At 41.7% G+C, this 21,250-nt stretch overlaps 1 protein-coding gene across 2 annotated transcripts in view; it reads right to left on the reverse strand.

Moving 5' to 3' along the window:
- Positions 1–15,250, reverse strand: part of TRIM2 (tripartite motif containing 2) — a 119,986-nt gene extending 104,736 nt beyond the window's left edge. Inside the window, exons 1-2 of one of the 2 annotated variants that reach the window (XM_073805485.1) lie at positions 15,111–15,250; positions 4,174–4,308 (exon numbers count right to left, since the gene is read on the reverse strand). The gene's annotated coding sequence lies outside the window, so the exon portion shown is untranslated. The remainder of the gene's footprint in view (positions 1–4,173; positions 4,309–15,110) is intronic. The other variant, XM_033857260.2, reaches the window with a different exon arrangement.
- Positions 15,251–21,250: the final 6,000 nt, after the last annotated feature.

Here is a 21,250-nt window from a genome sequence, read left to right on the forward strand (position 1 = left end):
ACTCCCTGAGGGAAGTGGAGGGGGTGGGTGGACATTTGTTTGACTCGTCTCCTACAACCAACCTGCTTTCTCAGCCTCCTTTGCAGTTAGGGCTCGAAACTGCGGCCTAGGCTCTGGCAGTCAGGAGGATAGATGCTAGGCTTCGGTCTGGAGGAAAGCAATATGGGAAATCAGACTCTAAGGAAGCTGCTTTCTGTGAGGTGATGGAGTCTGGTAGAAGGGGATGGAGGCCCAGAGGCAGCAGGGGTGAAGGTCCTAGGTGCCTGTGCCCGGAGGAGCAGTACTGGGGCTCATCCTGGAACCATCCTGTGATACCATTCAGGCATTGTTCTCAGTGGGGTAGCCTCCAAGCCTTCAAGAAATGCAAGTCTCTGGATTTCTTGAAGATTCTCTGAGTCATGTAATATTCTTTTAAAAAAAAAACCCAAGCCCACAACTGCTTTTATTGAGATATAATTCACATAGTATAAAAGTCATCCATTTAAAGTGGACAACCCATATATATAAAATAGATAACCAACAAGGACCTACTGTATAGCAAAGGCAACTATACGCAGTATCTTGTAATAACCTATAAGACAAACAAATCTTTAAAAAAAAGAGATATATATATGTATAACTGAACCTCTTTGTTGTACACCTGAAATTAACACATTATAAATCATACTTCAATAAAAAAAAATCTTCAAAAAAAACCAAAGTGTACAATCCAGTGGCTTTTAGTATGTTCACAAGGTAGTGCAACCATCACCACTATCTAATTCCAGAACATTCTCATCACCCTGAAGATATATATATATGTATATATATATGTATAACTGAACCTCTTTGTTGTACACCTGAAATTAACACATTATAAATCATACTTCAATAAAAAAAAAAATCTTCAAAAAAAACCAAAGTGTACAATCCAGTGGCTTTTAGTATGTTCACAAGGTAGTGCAACCATCACCACTATCTAATTCCAGAACATTCTCTTCACCCTGAAGAGAAACTTCACACACTGCTCACTCCCCATTTCCCCCTCCTCCCAGCCCCTGGCAACCACTAATCTACTTTGTGTCTCTGTGAATTTGCCTATTCTGGACTTTTCATATAAATGGAATCATACACCACGTGGCCTTCTGTGTCTGGCTTCTTTCACTGAGCAAAATTTTTTTAAGATTTATCCATGTTGTAGCACATATCCGTACAGCATTCCTTGTTTTGCCAAATAGTATTTCATTGTCTGGATATACTACCTTTTGTTTACCCGTTCATCAGTGGATTGCTTTCACCTTTTGGCTAGTATGAATAATGCTGCTATGAACATTTGTGTACAAGCTTTTGTCCGAAATATATTTTCATTTCTCTTGGGTATATATCTAGGAGGAGAATTACTGGGTCATGTGGTAGTTCTATGTTTAAAAATGTGAGGAACTGCCAGACTGTTTTCCAAAGCAGTTACATCATTTTACATTACCACTAGCAATATTATATTAGGGTTCCAATTTCCCACTGGGTATAAAGTGGTATCTCATTGTGGTTTTTATTGGCATTTCCCAAAGGCTAATAATGTTGAATATCTTTTCATGTGCTTTTTGACCATTTGTGTATCTTCTCTGAAAAAATGTCTATTAAAATCCTTTAACCATTAAAAAAATTTTTTTAATTGTGGTTAAAAATACATAAAATTTACCACTTTAGCCATTTCGAAGTGTACAGTTCAGTGACATTAAGTACATTCATTCACATTGTTGTGCAATCATCATTTTTTTGCGGTACGCGGGCCTCTCACTGTTGTGGCCTCTCCTCTCCGGTTGCGGAGCACAGGCTCCGGACGCGCAGGCTCAGTGGCCATGGCTCACGGGCCCAGCCGCTCCGCGGCATGTGGGATCTTCCCAGACCGGGGCACGAACCCGTGTCCCCTGCATCTGCAGGTGGACTCTCAACCACTGCGCCACCAGGGAAGCCCTCTTTGCCCATTTTTGTCTTGTTATTGATTTATTTATTTTTGGCTGCGTTGGGTCTTCATTGCTGCACGCGGGCTTTCTCTAGTTGCGGCGAGCGGGGGGCTACTCTCTGTTGCGGTGCACAGGCTTCTCATTGCGGTGGCTTCTCTTGTTGCAGAGCACAGGCTCTAGGCGTGCGGGCTTCGGTAGTGTGGCACGCGGGCTCTAGAGTGCAGGCTCACTAGTTGTGGTGCATGGGCTTAGTTGCTCCGTGGCATGTGGGATCTTCACAGACCAGGGTTCAAACCCATGTCCCCTGCATTGGCAGGCGGATTCTTAACCACTGCGCCACCAGGGAAGTCCCTTTAATTGTCTTTTTAAATTTATTTTTTAATTTTTATATTCTGGAAACAAGTCCCTTATTGGAATATGACTTGAGAATATTTTCTTAAATTCTGTAAGTTGTTCTTTCACTTTCTTGATGGTGTTTTAATATTCTTTAACAACTTCCTTTTATGCTCAAACTAACTAGTGTTGACAGTAGCTAAGAACATTGACAGATGCACTGGGTTCTGTTAAATACCATCTTTTTCTGTCTTTTTTTTTTTTTTTCTATAACAACCTGTCTCACATCACACATTCTATCCAATATTGCCTTAGAATTTTGTTTTTTGTTTTTTTTCCTAAAGCCTTTCCTATTCTATCTGAATCCCACCACATGATATTGTGATTTACAATAAATACATATTTGGTCTTCGTTCCATTTCTGGCACAGAGCTCCTAAAATTCTTGGAATTTCCTAAGTGTTGAGACCCTTAAGAATGTCTTTTTTTACGTTAATGAGGTGACTTTTGTGCCACACCTAAGGATGGGGGCTGGTTGCCAGGAGAACCAACATTGTCATTTGAAGGTTGGAATGTTCAGTCCACACCTTGACCTCTGGGGAGGGGGAGGGACTGGAGGTTGAATCAATCGCCAATGGCTAATGATTTAATCAGTCGTGCCTATGTAATAAAGCCTCCATAAGAACTCAGAAGGACACAGTTCTGAGAGCCAGGTTGGGGAACACATGGAGATCTGGGGAGAGTGGTGCGCCTGGAGACAGCATAGAAACTCCTCACCCTTTCCCCACACCTTGCCCTGTGCATCTCTTCCATCTGTCTGTTCCTGAGTTATAGCCTTTCGTAATAAACTGGTGATAGAGCAAGAAAAATGTTTCTCTGAGTTCTGTGGGCTGCTGCTCTAGCCAATTAATCGAGCCCAAGGAGGGGGTCGTTGAAACCTCTTGTCTGTAGCTGGTGGATCAGAAGCATAGGTGACAACCTGGACTTGTGACTGGCCTCAGAAGGGGGTGGAAGGGGGGGGGGGAATGTGTGGGGGGGTGTAGTCTTGTGCGACCAAACCTTTAACCTGTGGAGTCTGATGCTCTCTCGAGGTAGCAGTGTCAGTATTGAGCTGAACTGTAGGACACCCTGCTGGTGTTGCAGAGAATTGCTTGGTGGTGTCGGGGGACCCAGCCCCCATACAAACATTGAAAATTGTGCTCAGAACTCTTTTACACCCACATCTTACATTTCCTGGGCACAGACCCAAAGTATCAATGTCCACAATTATGAGCATAACTTCTAGCAGCTCTTCCATTTATTTTCCACCTCTATCCAGACCCCTGCAGACCCCTGCAGCCCTGTGCAGTGACCCCCCCCCTCCACTCCCCCCTTTCCTGTTACAGTGCCGTATATTCATGCGGGATCTAATGAATGAGATCAATGTCCTATTTAATCTTTGGATTATTTTCAGTGCCCAGGACAAGGCTTTGCAAAAATTTGGAGCACAATAAACGCAAGTTCCATGGAACCAAATCTTGTGCCTTATTTCCTTGTGTTTTTTTATTCTAAAATTATATTTATGCAGTCTTGATTTTAAACTTTTCTCTTAATGACCACCTTTGGGGGATTAGGGCCTGAAATGGGCAGCAGGGCAAATCTATGATGTTCAATTTATGACTGGAGAAGTGGAATTCTTTGGGGAATTCACCTCTGAGTTTGTGAAATGGTGAAAGAAGGCAAAGCTTTACAGATGAAGTTCTCAGGACCCAGAGAGGAGCTAAAGAGTAGTACTGGGGGCATTGCAGGTCTAAGGTGAAGTTATTTCCTGGCAGATTCTTCTGGGGGGTTGGGCTTCATGACTACCACTGCTCAGTGCTTTGGGGCTACTTAGTCTTTGTAGGCATCTCTGATCTCACCTTCTGCTCCTGAGCCTGTACAGCAGTCTGCAACTCTTCTGAGCAGGTGCTAACTGCAGGGCACCTGTTGGAAATAGCTGGAAAGAGCCCATGTTCATTCAGTCATAGGTCCATACACAGAAATCTGTCGCATTTCTATACACCAACAATGAAAGATCAGAAAGAGAAATTAAGGAAACCATCCCATTTACCATCACATCAAAAAGAATAAAATAGCTAGGAATAAACCTACCTAAGGAGGCAAAAGATCTGTACTCTGAACATTTAGGATGTTGACGAAAGAAACTGAAGGTGACACAAAGAGATGGAAAGATACATCACGTTCTTGGGTTGGAAGAATCAATATTGTCAAAATGACTATACTACCCAAGACAATCTACAGATTCAATGCAATTCTTATCAAATTACCAATGGCATTTTTCACAGAACTAAAACAAAAAATTTCAAAATTTGTATGGAGACACAAAAGACCCCAAACAGCCAAAGCAATCTTGCAAAAGAAAATCAGAGCTGGAGGAATAAGGCTTCCTGACTTCAGACTATAATATAAAGCTACAGTAATCAAAACAGTATGGTATTGACACAAAAACAGACTTATAGATCAATGAAGCAGGATAGAAAGCCCAGAAATAAATCCACGCACCTGTGGTCAATTAATCTATGACAAAGAGGGCAAGAATATGCAATGGAGAAAAGACAGTCTCTTCATTAAGTGGGTGCTGGGAAAACTGGACAGCTACATGTAAAAGAATGAAATTAGAACACTCTCTAACACAATACACATTCAGTCATAGGTCCAACTGTCTATTAAGCACACACCTTATACAAGGCACCGCTCTGGGCACAGAGAGGAACAAGATACATTTCCTATAATCAGGAGTTGGGTGACGAATAGGGGGTCAAGAGAAGCACAATTAGCTATCATCCAAAGCAGAATGGACCTCCAATAAAAGAGGCATAAAAGCTGTTTTGAGGATTCAAGGGAAGAAAAAATCACCCACTTTTTCAAGTAGAAGGAAAGGCTTTATGGAAGGTGGGGAAGGAGAGCTAGGCTTTTGCTTAGATACTCAGGACCTCTAAATCATAATCCCTGTTCTCCAGTAGTTCCCAAACCAGTTGGGATGAACATCATACATACAGCGGCTCCAATTCAAGACCATATATGTTAAGCTCAGTATGAAAGAGTCATAGAAAAGCTAGAGTTATTTCCTATTAGTGTAACCACGAAATACTTTATGGAAGGGTGGACTTGGGCCCTAAAAGATAGAAAGGTTTTATTAAGAAAGGTTTTATTAAAATGCATATTTTGGACAAAAAGCAATTAAATGCTCTAGAAAATTTGGAAAACCCAGCAAAGTATAAAGAATAAAAGAGGTCATCTATAGACCCACTACCTACAGACGAATACATTGCCAGACATACAATATGCTTAATAAATATTTGCAATATGAATAAATATCATTACAATTTATTATCTCTATTTTTTCTCATGCATATTTTTATTACATACATAATTTTGGAAAATGCTTTTTTAAAACATTTATAATATGCAAATTTATATCAGTAAAATTATTTGAAAACACAATTTTAAACAGCTGAAGAATATTCCATTAATTAATATGTCATTTATGCAGCCAATTTTCCAAGAGTTCACATTTAGATTGTTTCTAAATTTCCAATTATTATAAATTAAACTTCAGTGAAATTGCTAAACACACACCTTTGTCCACACCTCTGTATTCTCAGCATAGATTCCTGTAAGTGGAATTATCCCATCAAGGTGTATTAATATTTCTGGGGCTCTCAAGAGAGTAAAACATTGCTCAATTACTTTCTAGAAAGGTTGTAACACTTTACATTCCCATTAGCAATGTGTGCCATGAGACACACACCCTCACCAGCAGTATCATTTTAAAATATTTGCTACTCTGATAAGGAGAAAATAGTAACTCATTGTTTTTAAATTTTGTATTTATTTGATCACTAGTGATGTGGAACATTTTGAATATGCTCCCTTCCAAGAATATTTTCTTTATGTTGCCAGTTCATATGTTTACATCAAGTGTTGTAAGTGAAATATTTTGGTGGGGGGGAACTTGGAAAGACTCTGCTGTTCTCTCTGCTAGTCTTGGTGTCCTCATGGCTTTCTTTGTGTGAGCATCCTGCCACGGCAGGTAAGTGTGATCTTATTTTTTGAAGATACAGTCTCATTCCTTCATTTTCCTCTGTCTCCCCTTCCCTCTCCCACACACAGCACAGCCAGCTACATACTTCATCTGGTGCACAAAGAAACTGGTCTGTTGCAACCCTGGAGAAAAAATTGATGGCATCAGAATTACTGAGACAAAATATCCAGATTGTCAAGGGCCATTTAGTCACAGTGACCCTTTTTAAGTGCTGATTTCAGAGCGTGACCAACCTGCTCTTATGCCTTAAGATTAGCCTCCACAGTGCTCCCTCCTGACTCCCTCAGTTCCAACTGCACTGCACTTTCCTGCTTCCTGGTGCCTGCTCCTGCTGAGCCTGGTGTGGCCTTGTCTATATCTTCCCCAGTCCACAGCCTGCCTGTCCCTGATTATGATGCTCAAATGGTGGCCCTTGGAGGAGGATAATCTTTTCCTCTGAATCCCATAGCATAGCACGGTGTCTTTTAAAGAATCTCCAGTCTTCTAGGTATTCTGGTTCTTTGTGCATGCAATCATCTCCTTCATTACTTTATATAAACTCCTGGAGGCATCTACTTGAGTAGGGTCTATGTCTTCTTTATGTCTGGATTCCCATAGTACAGTTAGCAGAAATCCAAAAATGTTTTACATATTAAAAAATTCAATGTCATTTAACAGAAACACTAGGGGGAAAAAAAGACCTACTTTGAAAGGGAAAACAAAGCTTAATTTTTCTTTTTCTTTTTAGGCTGCGCAGCACATGGGGTTTTAGTTCCCCAACCAGGGATCCAACCCACACCCCCTGTGTTGGAAGTGCGCAGTCTTAACCACTGGACTGCCAGGGAAGTCCCAACAAAGCTTAATTTTAATTGTAGTGACTCTGGTAACGTTATGGACTGAGTTGTGCCCTCCCTCAAATTCATATGTTGAAGCCCTTACCCCCATTTATTTCAGGGATATTTGGAGACAGGGCCTTTAGGGAAGTAATTAAGGTTAAATGAAGTCATAAGGTATGGCCCTAATCCAATAGGATTAGTGTCCTTATAAGAAGAGGAAGGGACACCAGAGATTTCTCTCTCTCCACATGCAGAGCGAAAAGACCATGTGAGGACACAGTGAGAAGGCTGTTATCTGCTAACCAGGAAGAGGGCTCGCATCAGAACCCACCCATGTGGGCACCTTGATCTTGAACTTCCAGCCACCAGAACTGTGAGAAAATACATTTCTGTTGTTTAAGCTACCCAGCCTACGGTGTTCTGTGATGTCACCCTGAGCAGACTAACACAGTGGTGAGATATTTGGTAGAAATGGAAGAAAGTCAGTCTAAATAAAGGAATATTAATAACTCAATAAAAGAATTCACAGAATCTCACGTTGAGACTTTGGCAGGGGGTGGGGGTAGAAGCTAAAGGGAGAATTGGGAAACATGGCTCCTTTTGTCTTGTCATGGAAGGTCCTCATCCTGCAGCCACTTCAGTCCTCTGTGGCAGAGGAATAAAAACTGATAAAAATTACAACTGGAGTCCAGGAACTAAGAAATTGAATGGGGCTAAATAATTAATTTTAGATCGAATATAAAGTCAGCAGAGGGAAATAAGCACTAAAATAATATTTTACAACAATTGGGAAATTGATAAGGAAATTGCAACTGGCTTCCATTAGAGTAAGAGCATACTTTCTTATAATGTTTTCTTGAAATGATCATATATTGATCTTCTTGGGCTGATCCATTAGCCATGGAAAGATGTACCTGAGTCTTTAGGGACATTGCTGAATAGAGGCATCAGGCCATATCAGAACCCAGTACCTCAAAACCAAATATTAAGGAAGAACACATTAGAAAGCAAAGACAGAAAGAGAACAACTCTCTCTGGGGTCATAATCATTGTTCTCAAGTCCTTGCCAAAAACTCATTCATCATAACTCTGACTATTTTAAATTTGTGTCATATCTCTGAAGTTTCAAAGAAAAAACCTTTCTTGGACAAAACAAAAACAATAGAAACAGGCAAAGGACTTATTTAGAACTGTATTTCTTAGGAATGTTGTGGTTTAATGTCTATTCAATTCTCGTATTAGAGATGAGAAAAAAAGGAATCAAGAAACTGTTTCTTGTAAAATCTCCTTTTATCCAACATGTGGAGAAAACATGGTGATGACTGAGTCATTTTCTTATTCTTTACAATGGATTCCAATGTATTCTATCCCTAACTTCCAAAAGGTTATATTTAACGTTTTTTTTTAAAATTTATTTATTTATTTGGCTGCGACGGGTCTTAATTGTGGCATGCAGAATCTTTCGATGCGGTGCTTGGGCTTCTCTCTAGTTGTGGTGCACGGGCTCTAGAGCACAGGCTCAGTAGTTGTAGCGCACAGGCTTAGTTGCTCCGTGGCATGTGTGATCTTAGTTCCCTGACCAGGGATCAAACCTGTGTTCCCTGCATTGGCAGGCAGATTCTTAACCACTGGACCACCAGGGAAGTCCCTGATAGTTTTTTTTTAATAAATTTTAATTTTAAAATTTTTAGAATGGCAGTACAATTGATTTACAAAGTTGTGTTAGTTTCAGGTGTACAGCAAAGTGATACAGTTATATATATTCTTTTTCAGATTCTCTTCCATTATAGGTTATTAAAAGAGATTGAATATAGTTCCCTGTGCTATACAATAGGTCCTTGTTGTTTACCTATTTTACACATAGTAGTGTGTAAATAAACTTTTATTAAGTATAAATTACAAACAGAAAAGTGCATAAGTTCTAAGGCAATAGCTTCATGAATTATCACAAGGATAACTCATCCTTGTGATAACAGGGTAAACACCATTCAGATCAAGAAATAGAACATTACCAGCACCTCAGATGCTCCCACCGAAATGTAGTTTTGAGGCAGACATATATTTTATTTTCATAAAAATAATATCATTAATGATAGTAAATGCCTGGATTAACTGACAAAATCCAAAAGGTTTATGGACACATCGCCCAGGGGCTCATCCAACTCTTTAGATTCCTTAATCAACTGCATAGCACTCATGGGAATACAAATTAGCATAAGTATCCAGTGTTCCTGGAAAATAACTTTGTGATATATATCCAGATCCTTAAAAATATTTCTATCTTCTGCCTAGTAATTCCAGCTTCAGAATCTTTCCTGAAGCAATATCAGAAGTGTGGTCACAGACCTATGTCTAGACAGCATCATAAGACCAACAGCTTTGAGATAACTCTGCCACCTCCTAATTGTGCAACCTGGGACAAAATATTTAACCAACTGCTCTGGCCTCATTTTTCTCATTGATTAAACAGTACTAATAGTAGTCACAAAGATTAAGATAGTTACGATGCATAAAGAACTTGAAACAGTGCCTGTCACCGTTAGCAGTTCAATAAATGTTAAGAATTATTAGCTATTATTACAGAAACATTCATCATTATATTATCAATAATAGGAAAAAATTTTGAACGAAGTTAAATAACCAGAAATAGGGGCCTGAATACATACACTCTTCTGTATACATACGAAAGAATACAACGCATCCCTGGGGGTATCGCATATTGGTTAAAAATGCAGCTTCCGGAGCCAGAATGCCAGCCTGCCCCTGACCAGCTGTGCAACCTTGGACAATTTTCTTAACTCTCCAAGCTTGGTTTCCTCACCTGAAAATAGAGAATGATAATACCTACCTTGGAGGGGTAACTGGTTCATATACACAAAGCACTTAGAACAGTCCCTGGCATACAGTTGGTGCTCAATCAGTGTTAGTCCCTCCATTTTAAGTGCTGGAGCCTGATGGCTCTGTGATCTACCACACGCACAAAGCTTCCCAGTCCAGGGCTGGGAAAGTACGTGCCTGGGAATTGGAGGAGATCAGAACAAAACCTAAGTTCCTCTGGCGTTAATAGAAGGAATTAGAGACACAAGCCTCGGCCTGGGGGCTACGAGCTGGAAAGAGTTGTTCCACGGGATGCATCAGAACGGATTGCTTTGATTCAAAGGAAAAACGAAAGGCCCCCAAACAAAAACTCCCACCGCAGTAACAAACAAGCCTTGGAGAGAGGAAGGAGCTGGAAGCTTTTCCTCCTCTTCAGCCCCGCCCCCCTCCGCCTCTTTTCTTCTCCCTGCCTGCCGCCCCCATCCCCTTCTCAGGCTTTTCAGAGACTAAAGAACAAAAATGGAGAAGGGAGATTTACAACCACTTGGGGGAGGAGATCTGCAGTATCAGCTTCCACAGAAAGAACTGGGAGCTGCTCTGATGGGACTCCCTTCCCCACCCGGATCCTAAAACCCTCATAAGGGTGCGGATACAAGGACGTGGTTTCCACCCTAAAGGAGCAGGTTTCCAACCAGCCTTGGAAACCCGGAAGGTATTGAGACGTTTCTCTGACCCAGTGACTCCAATTCCCGGAAAGGGCAAGGATCAGCGGACGCCAAGCCCTCCTTCCACCGGCCCTATTCTGCCCTGAGCCCAGGTCCCCTCCCTAGCAGCAGCTTCCCTCCTCCGAGGATCCTGCCCCAGGTCTAAGTGCAGAAGGCAGCTGGGGAGCCCCAGTCGGTCGGCAAGGAGGCCCGCGTTACCTGAATACACCGGACAGCGATGGGGGATGCTGGGCGGCTGCCAGGGACCCCTCCCGCCCGCCAGCGACAGCGCAGACAATGCCACCCCTGCTTCAGTGCCTGAGTTGAGTGTGGGAAGAAGGCTGCTTTTCTCAGGCTGTGTCACTGCCTTTCCTTGTCACAGTTCCAGCAAGGCCTCTGGGGCTTGTAGGGTCACTGCTACAGGGGTCTTTCCATTTTCTTTTCCTAATGGACGGGCATTAATTAATATTTATGCTGCCCCCCACCGCCAGCGTGCCCAGATCACAGAGAGTATCCAGAAGACACAATAGCTAGCCTCCCTGAGGGTATACTGAAATGGGCCACATTTCTGAGAAATTAACGATGGCTGCTGTTTTCTCCTTAACAATGCTCTTAAGATAATAGAACCATCCAGTGAGAAGCACAGGACAAGAATCCTGCATCCTAAGAGTCCTGGTTCTTGTCGCTTGGTTCCCAGCGAAAGAACCCGTGTGTCAGTGACATAGCAAAGAGACTCGGCTCTCCTGGGCAGTCCTGGAAATGCAGGGATGGTCCAGGTGCCTGCGGAGCGCTTGAGGACCACGGAAGGAGTTGGCCTCGCAGATTTCACAGGGCTTTTGCACGAAGAGGCTCCTCAGAAAGATTCTGCTTAGAGCTCCTGCAGTTAAAGTGAAATCACCCAGTGTTGCAACTAGGAAACTATATGGACTTGAAACTACTTTGGAAGACACGTGAGTGCTCTTTATGGTACATAGTTCTGAGGCCAGGTTACAGCTTCAAAGTTCAGCGTGAACTCTGTTTTACCCTTGTGGGCAGAACGGGAGAAGTCGGAGGGGGGGAAAACGCACCCAATGAGAACTCTGTCCTTGGAGGGTCCCTGGTGGGATCTCAGTGAAGATAGGCTCAGCTCCCTAACACACTGAAGAACACACATTGGACACGGTCTGCCCTGACTAGGTCTGTACCGAGGCTTTGAGCATGCTATAGAGTTAAATACCTCCCTCCTACACAACCATTAAGGATGGACAGCATTTGCCAAGTTAGTTCCAGAGACGGGTGTCAAGAAGCGTATCTGGTGTTTGTAAAGTCAGAGGTTGGCCCTTTGGCTCCTTGCAGTTTCTGTACAGTCAACAGGTTGAGGAATTTCACTGAAGTTCTATTTTGCACAACAGTTGCAAAACGTGAAGTGTGCCGTTCCCTCAGTGTTGACTCATCAGGTATGGTACTAGAAAGCAAGGGCCAAGAGTGGGCAAACACACCTGGTAGTTAAAGACCTACATACCAGGAAATGCTCTCCTTGAAAGGCTGAACAGGACTGCCGGTGTGATAAGGGATCCTGTTCCCAGCAGGTTTGGCTTGAGGTGAGATGATGCTTATCTAAATGGCTCCCAGGGGCTCCCCAGGGGATGAAATCCCTGTCTATGGTTCTGATCTGCTTTCCATCTTTCTTGATGGGTCCTTTTAACACCCAGGATGACCAAATTGCATGCTTATTAGTTATCATTAATTGCATGTGAGTGGTGGCGTGAGTGTGTCTCACTTGACAATTTAAGTAGAGAATACGTGGAATGCAAGGGATTATAAATGTAAATCAAATTGGGGTTCCATTGCTCTAGGTGGGGAGGCCTTGGGAGAGCCAAGGTCACTGGGCTCTCTGGCCCTTAGCCATCTGCAGGGCTAACCTTTGTAAACTCACACATGTCAGTCTGTGGCGTGAATGTTTTTCAGGCCACTTGTCTAGCCCCAGATGTGCTTCCAGCTCAATTCTTGCTTGTGTAGCTCACAGAACATTTCAAGGTTCCCTGCTTGGAACCCTCTACAGCATCATCTGGAAACCTCAATCAAAATGGATGAGACGGTTCATCTGAGAGGGAAAAGGTATGATTCCATGCCAAACACTATGGAGGGATGTCTGCATGTTCTATCATCTCAGTCCTCATAACAGCCCAGTGAGGTGGACATTATTACTCCCATTTTCAGCTGAGGAAAATGAGAACTGGAGGGGTTCAGTAACCTGACAAGGTCTCCAGTAGTCACTAGAAACCAGAAGACCTGGGATTCAAGTTCAGCTCTGTTTGAGCTATGTTCTGGTCTTGGTGCATTCTACTTTTTACAAAATTTATTATGAAAAATTTAAACAAACACAAAAGTAGATAATGGAGGACTTCCCTGGTGGCGCAGTGGTTAAGAATCTGCCTGCCATTGCAGGGGACACGGGTTCAAGCCCTGGTCCCGGAAGATCCCACATGCCGCGGAACAACTAAGCCTGTGCGCCACAACTACTGAGCCTGTGCTCTGGAGCCTGCATGCCACAACTACCGAAGCCCACGCGCCTAGAGCCTGTGCTCTGCAACAAGAGAAGCCACCACAATGAGAAGCCCGTGCACTGCAACGAAGAGTAGTCCCCGCTCGCCGTAATTAGAGAAAGCCTGCGAGCAGCAACAAAGACCCAACGCAGCCGAAGATAAATAAATAAATAAATTTATATTTTTAAAAAAGTAGATGACGGATCCCTAAATATCTACTACCCTGGTAAAACAGGTGTCAAGATCTTGCCACTTTGCTTCATCTTTATGGAACAATTTTCTTTGGCTTCATTTTCTGTCAGTTTCATCTCAGCCAGGATCACTCACTCACTCACATGCTAGGTTTCAACCACACTAAACGAGCAGTTTAGTTGTTCCCTGAATACTGCCTCCTACCTCTGGACCCTTTGGCTCAGTGGTTTCCAGCCGTGGTACACAGATATTCACAAGACCCACCACTGACTGACCACATCAGAGACTTCTAGCACTAGTCACCCTTCCCTCCATGTCCATTTGACCCACTCCTCCTGCGTCTTCAAGACTCCCTTCTGGAATCCTCCCTTTCTCCACAAAGCCCTCACTGATATCCCCAATCTGGCTAAGGGTGGTCCCTCCCACCCTCCCACCACGCCTTGTACATATTTCTATCATAACTCTGCCCTGGTGGTTCTCCAACAGACTGTGAATTCTTCCAGGGCAGACACCATGCTTCTGAGCTCTATGTCCCCAGGGACTTGCACATAGTAACTAGGGATCCGTAAATTTCTGAGCGAGGAAGGGAGGACGAGGAAGAGAGCGGCAGGACAGAAAAGGAAAGAATGTGAAGCCATCCTGGTTCCTAACCCTGCCGGTCTTGGGATGTGAGGAGCCCCTAGCACCTCTTCGATAAGCGTTTGGCACAAGAGTTGCCTCCACTGCAGGACGCACTGTGGATCTTAAAACAGCTAGCTAGCTGGTGGGCAGAGAGAATAAGAAAGAAAATGACGGTCCATCCGCTCGCCCCTGCTGACCGCCCAGCAACAGCACACCTCCTCCCTTGCCTCGTGTGGCCCTCTGCCCTAGGAGAGGTGTCTACTCCGCCACGGGGGGCATCCAGGGTGATGAAATCAGGCACCGATGAACAGCCCTCTGCCCTCGCTCACTGACATGCCGGAAACCAGACAGAGCCCCAGGAGCGCTAGCGAAACCCATTTCAGGGCTCAGCCCCACCTCTCACGTGATGTCCTCTGGCTCCACAGGCTTCTCTCTTGGCTAGTCAAGGACAAATGCTCTAATCGCTGGGGGCTTTCCGTCATTCCTGAGCCCCACTGCAGCCGGCTTTAGTACCCTCTGAGCACTTTTATGGGGCAATAAAACTTTACAGCCTGCAGTTCTAAACCGTTCCCAAATTTCTGAATAGAACTATTTATGGCAAACAAGACTACTACGGTTTGCCCTTTGAAAACACCAGCAGATCTTAGACCCTTTCAAAGCGGGTTAGCTGAGTTACACGGGCTAACAGCTGGCTTACAGAAACCCCACAGTGGCAAAGCTAAACTCCCGTCTGTGAACAGCTAAGTTAGAAAATAAAACAGGCTTTGAGTCTCACAGCATCACCGAAGTAGCCCTACGCTTTGCCGCTTCCGTGTTGCTTTGGTGTCAAACCCGCTTGCTTGCATCTCTCCCCAGTTTTTTCCTTCCCTGCTCCTTTCTTGTCAGCATTGACAGGGATCCCTACGAGCTTCGCCTGCAAATTCAGAGAACCAATCTCTTCCTGCCGTCTTTAGCAGGCAGAAAATTAAAACCAGGAAAAGCTAGCAATTCAATCACAACTTGTTTCTCCAAAACAGTGCTCAGGATCAACCAGCCAACCCAGAAAAAGCATCACCACACACTTAGAAGCGCCCTTACCAGTGTCCCATATCAGCCACTCCAGTGCATCAGAGACGAGCCCCAGCCTCCTCAGATGTGGGGACTTAGCTCTCTGCAGCCCACAGACAATCGGGCCCATTATAGTCATCAGGCTGCCCAGTTAAAGGGTGGCCCTTACAAAAATATAAACAGCTTGTCAGCACAAGCCAAGGGGGCGGGGCTGCAGCCTCAGGGGACAATGGGAGCCAATGATCAGCCTCTTTGGGTTCTGTTAGCTTAAGATATTGTGTTTCATTTTGAAGAAGGGGAGACAGAGAGCGAACACTGGAAGGCCCAGCCCAGCAGCATGAAAGGGGTCCAAGTTGAAAAGCTTAATCACCGCTCGCAGAGCATTTTCAAGGAGGAGTTTGTATGCCTCGCACATAATAATATATATTTTTGGAACTCACAGACTTTTGTGTTGCACTAGCCATCTCTGGTCTCCTGGGGATAAAAAATGTAGTATTCATTGGGTAGAATGGAATTTTTCAATCAAAGAACAAAGGAAAGGAACAAAGCCCAAGGACAATGCTTTCATGACCCACTTATTTTGTTGAATATAATATCCGATGAGACGTACTCACTACATCTACAGAGAAAAGGCTTGATTTGATACATTTGTCTTCAAAACCCAGAGAAGTGGGCTTACTTTATTCCCCAAATATTAATGCCTCACATTAAAAAAAAAAATGCTCACTTAATCTGATCATACTTATGCACACGAAACAGAAGTTAGTTTGGGAGAAGGCGAATACAGTGGCTGTTTTCTCTCTTCTGAGCTTAACTAAATTCTGCTTGTAAAGCTACTAGATCAGCTTAACCTTCCAATACCCTATGACAATAAACAAGAACCAGAAAATAAACTGTGGCTTTTTTTCCTCGTATATATTTCTAAATAATACACTGAGGTAAAAATAAAGTTAAGATCCATTTGGCTGATTTGTGGTATCAGGTAAATTATAGGCAAACGAACTTTGAGAAAAATACAGTCATTGCAATTTGGAATAGTCTCCTTATTTATAAAGGGAAGCACAGTAGCTATCAAAATTAACTAGCATGGAAACAGAAAAATGTTGAAATACTGGGTTGGCCAAAAAGTTCATTTTGGTTTTTCCATAAGATGTTATGGAAAAACCTGAATGAACGTTTTGGCCAACTCAGTATAATCATTTCCACAAATTTTGTATCAAGCCTTCTGACTTTGATTTTAAAAATAATAATTCAAAGACACTGTCCTTTCTGATCTATGGTAATTTTAAAATATTTATGATTCTGCCACTGATGTTTAATTTGTATTGAAGTGAGATTCCTCTAGCAGCTTCTCTAAACAGTGCTTGAGGTGGCTTCTGACGCTTCTATTCTTCCACTGATTCCAAAGGAGCTGTTACATCTGTACTTGCAAGGCTCTGGATTTTAAAGTAAAAGTTACCTTCTGGAAAAGGTCTAGTTTTCCTCTAAAGCATTCAGTCTCTGTCATAAAAAAAGCTTCAGGACACCAAAAGCATGAACAAAAGAAAAAAACAGATAAATTGGACTTCATCAAAATTAAAAGCTTTTGTGTATCAAAGTCCATTGTCAAGGAAGTGAAAAGACAACCTACAGAATAGGAGAAGTATGTGCAAATCATATATCTCATATGGGTCTAGTATGCAGAATATACAATGAACACTTACAATTCAACAACAAAAAGACAACCCAATTTAAAAATGGGCAAAGTTCTTGTAGAGAAATTTCTCCAAAAATGATATACAAATGGCCAACAAGCACATGAAAAGACGCTCAACATCATTAGTCATTAGGAAAATTCAAATCAAAACAACGAAGTAGCACTTCACAACTATTAGGATGGCTATTAAAAAAAGAAGTGTTGAGGAGGCTAAGGAGAAACCAGAATCTTTGTACAGTACATTGCTAGTGGGAATGTAAAATGGCGCAGCTACCGTGGAAAACATTCCTTCAAAAAGTCAAACATAGAGCTACCATGTGACCCAGCAATTCCACTCCTGGGTGTGTAGCCAAAAGAACTGAAAACAGGTACTCAAACAACTACATGTATATTCGTGTTCATAGCAGCATTATTCACAGATAGCCAAAAGGTAGAAATATTCTAAAGGCCCATCAACAGATTAATGGACAAATTGTGGTACATACACACAATGCAATAGTGTTCAACCATAAAAAGGAATGAGGTACTGATATATACTACAATATGGATGACCCTCAAAAACATTATAGTAAATGAAGGAAGCCAGACACAAAAGGTCACATATGGTACGATTCCATTTATGTGAAATATCCAGAACAGGTAAGTCCATAGGGACAGACACAGATTGGTGGTTGCCAGGGACTAGAGGGAGCAGGGAAGGGGGAGAAACTGCTTAATGGATGCAGAGTTTATTTTAGAACTAGATAGAGGTGGTGGTAGCATAATTGCAGATATACTATATGCCATCGAATTGTTCACTTTAAAATGGTGAATTTTATGTTTTATCTTACTTTTTATAGCTTCACTATCTTCTGGAGTCAACAGGAGCCTTCCTTGAAAGGTCATCCCACGAGTATACTGAAAAAAATTTTTTTTTAATTTTAGAATTTTATTTACTTTTTTATACAGCAGGTTCTTATTAGTTATCCATTTTATACATATTAGAGTATATATGTCAATCCCAATCTCCCAATTCATAACACCACCACCCACTCTTGCCACTTTGCCCCCTTGGTGTCCATACGTTTGTTCTCTACATCTGTGTCTCTATTTCTGCCCTGCAAACTGGTTCACCTGTACCATTTTTCTAGGTTACGCATATATGCGTTAATATACGATACTTGTTTTTCTCTGACTACTTCACTCTGTATGACAGTCTCTAGATCCATCCACGTCTCTACAAATGACCCAATTTTATTCCTTTTTATGGCTGAGTAATAGTCCATTATATATGTACCACATCTTCTTTATCCATTCATCTGTCAGTGGGCATTTAGGTTGCTTCCATGTCCTGGCTATTGTAAATAGTGCTGCAGTGAACATTGGGGTGCATGTGTCTTTTTGAATTATGGTTTTCTCTGGGTATATGCCCAGTAGTGGGATTGCTGGGTCATATGGTAATTCTATTTTTAGTTTTTTAAGGAACCTCCATACTGTTCTCCATAGTGGCTGTATCAATTTACATTCCCACCAACAGTGCAAGAGGGTTCCCTTTTCTCCACACCCTCTCCAGCATTTTTTGTTTGTAGATTTTCTGATGATGCCCATTCTAACTGGTATGAGGTGATACCTCATTGTAGTTTTGATTTGCATTTCTCTAATAATTAGTGATGTTGAGCAGCTTTTCATGTGCTTCTTGGCCATCTGTATGTCTTCTTTGCTGAAATGTCTATTTAGATCTTCTGCCAATTTTTTTTATTGGGTTGTTTGTTTTTTTAATATTGAGCTGCATGAGCTATATTTTGGAGATTAATCCTTTGTCCATTGATTCGTTTGCAAATATTTTCTCCCTTTCTGAGGGTCTTTTCCTCTTATTTGTAGTTTCCTTTGCTTTGCAAAAGCTTTTAAGTTTCATTAGGTCCCATTTGCTTATTTTTTAAATTTCCATTACTCTAGGAAGTTGATCAAAAAAGATCTTGCTATAATTTTTGTCAAAGGGTGTTCTTCCTATGTTTTCCTCTAAGAGTTTTATAGTGTCCAGTCTTACATTTAGGTCTCTAATCCATTTTGAGTTTAGTTGTGTGTATGGTATTAGGGAGTGTTCTAATTTCATTATTTTACATGTGGCTGTCCAGTTTTCCCAGCACCACTTATTGAAGGGGCTGTCTTTTCTCCATTGTATATCCTTGCCTCCTTTGTCATAGATTAGTTGACCATAGGTGTGTGGGTTTATCTCTGGGCTTCCTATCCTGTTCCATTGATCTATATTTCTATTTTTGTGCCAGTACCATACTGTCTTGATTACTGTAGCTTTGCAGTATAGTCTGAAGTCAGGGAGTCTGATTCCTCCAGCTCTGTTTTTTTTCCCTCAAGACTGCTTTGACTATTCGGGATCTTTTGTGTCTCTATACAAATTTTAAGATTTTTTTGTTCTAGTTCTGTAAAAAATGCCATTGGTAATTTGACAGGGATTGAATTGAATCTGTAGATTGCTTTGGGTAGTATAGTCATTTTCACAATGTTGATTTTTCCAATCCAAGAACATGGTATATCTCTCCATCTGTTTGTATCATCTTTAATTTCTTTCATGAATGTCTGATAGCTTTCTGCATATAGGTCTTTTGTCTCCATGGGTAGGTTTATTCCTAGGTATTTTATTCTTTTTGTTGTAATGGTAAATGGGAGTGTTTCCTTAAATTTTTTTTCAGATTTTTAGTCATTAGTGTATAGGAATGCAAGAGATTTCTGTGCATTAATTTTGTATCCTGCAACTTTATCAGATTCATTGATTACCTCTAGTAGTTTTCTGGTGGCATCTTTAGGATTCTCTATGTATAGTATCATGTCATCTGCAAACAGTGACAGTTTTACTTCTTCTTTTCCAATTTGTATTCCTTTTATTTCTTTTTCTTCTCTGATTACCATGGCTAGGACTTCCAAAACTATGTTGAATAATAGTGGCGAGAGTGGACATCCTTGTCTTGTTCCTGATCTTAGTCGAAATGCTTTCAGTTTTTCACCATTGAGAATGATGTTTGCTGTGGGTTTGTCATATATGGCCTTTATTATGTTGAGGTAGGTTCCCTCTATGGCCACTTTCTGGAGAGTTTTTATCATAAATGGGTGTTGAGTTTTGTCAAAAGCTTTTTCTGCATCTGTTGAGGTGATCATATGGTTTTTATTCTTTAGTCTGTTAATATGGTGTATCACATTGATTGCTTTGCGTATATTGAAGAATCATTGCATCCCTGGGATAAACCCCACTTGATCATGGTGTATGATCCTTTTAATGTGCTGTTGGATTCTGTTTGCTAGTATTTTGTCGGGGATTTTTGCATCTATATTCATCAGTGATATTGGTCTGTAATTTTCTTTTCTGTAGTAGCTTTGTCTGGTTTCAATATCAGGGTGATGGTGGCCTCATAGAATGAGTTTGGGAGTGTTCCTTCCTCTGCAATGTTTTTGGAAGCATTTGAGAAGGATGGGTGTTAGCTCTTCTCTAAATATTTGATAGAATTCATTTGTGGAGCCATCTGGTCCTAGACTTTTTTTTGTTGGAAGATTTTTTTTTTTTTTTTTTTGCGGTATGTGGGCCTCTCACTGTTGTGGCCTCTCCCATTGCGGAGCACAGGCTCCGGACGTGCAGGCTCAACAGCCATGGCTCATGGGCCCAGCCGCTCTGCGGCATGTGGGATCTTCCCGGACCAGGGTACGAACCCCTGTCCCTTGCATCGGCAGGTGGACTCTCAACCACTGCGCCACCAGGGAAGCCCATTGTTGGAAGATTTTTAATCACAGTTTCAATTTCATTACTTGTGATAGGTGGGTTCGTATTTTCTGTTTCTTCCTGGTTCAATCTTGGAAGGTTATACCTTTCTAAGAATTTGTCCATTCCTTCCAGGTTGTCCATTTTATTGGCATAGAATTGCTTGTAGTAGTCTCTTAGGATGCTTTGTACTTCTGTGGTGTCTGTTGTAACTTCTCCTTTTTCCTTTCTAATTTTATTGATTTGAGTCCTCTCCCTCTTTTTCTTGATGAGTCTGTCTAATAGTTTATCAATTTTGTTTATCTTCTCAAAAAACCAGCTTTTAGTTTTATTGATCTTTGCTATTGTTTTCTTTGTTTCTATTTCATTTATTTCTGCTCTGATTCTTATGATTTCTTTCCTTCTACTAACTTTGGGTTTTGTTTGTCCTTCTTTCTCTAGTCCCTTTAAGTGTAAGGTTACACTGTTTATTTGAGATTTTTTCTTGTTTTCTGAGGTAAGCTTGTATTGCTGTAAACTTCCCTCTTAGAACTGCTTTTACTGCATTCTATAGATTTTGGATTGTCGTGTTTTCCTTGCCATTTGTCTCTAGGTATTTTTTGATTTCTTCAGTGATCTCTTAGTTATTCAGTAATGCATTGTTTAGCCTCCATGTGTTTGTGTTTTTTACGTTTTTTTCCCTGTAATTCATTTCTAATCTCATAGCATTGTGGTTGGAAAAGATGCTTG

This window comes from Tursiops truncatus, chromosome 5 (assembly GCF_011762595.2).
Source record: "Tursiops truncatus isolate mTurTru1 chromosome 5, mTurTru1.mat.Y, whole genome shotgun sequence".
NCBI lineage: Eukaryota > Metazoa > Chordata > Mammalia > Artiodactyla > Delphinidae > Tursiops > Tursiops truncatus.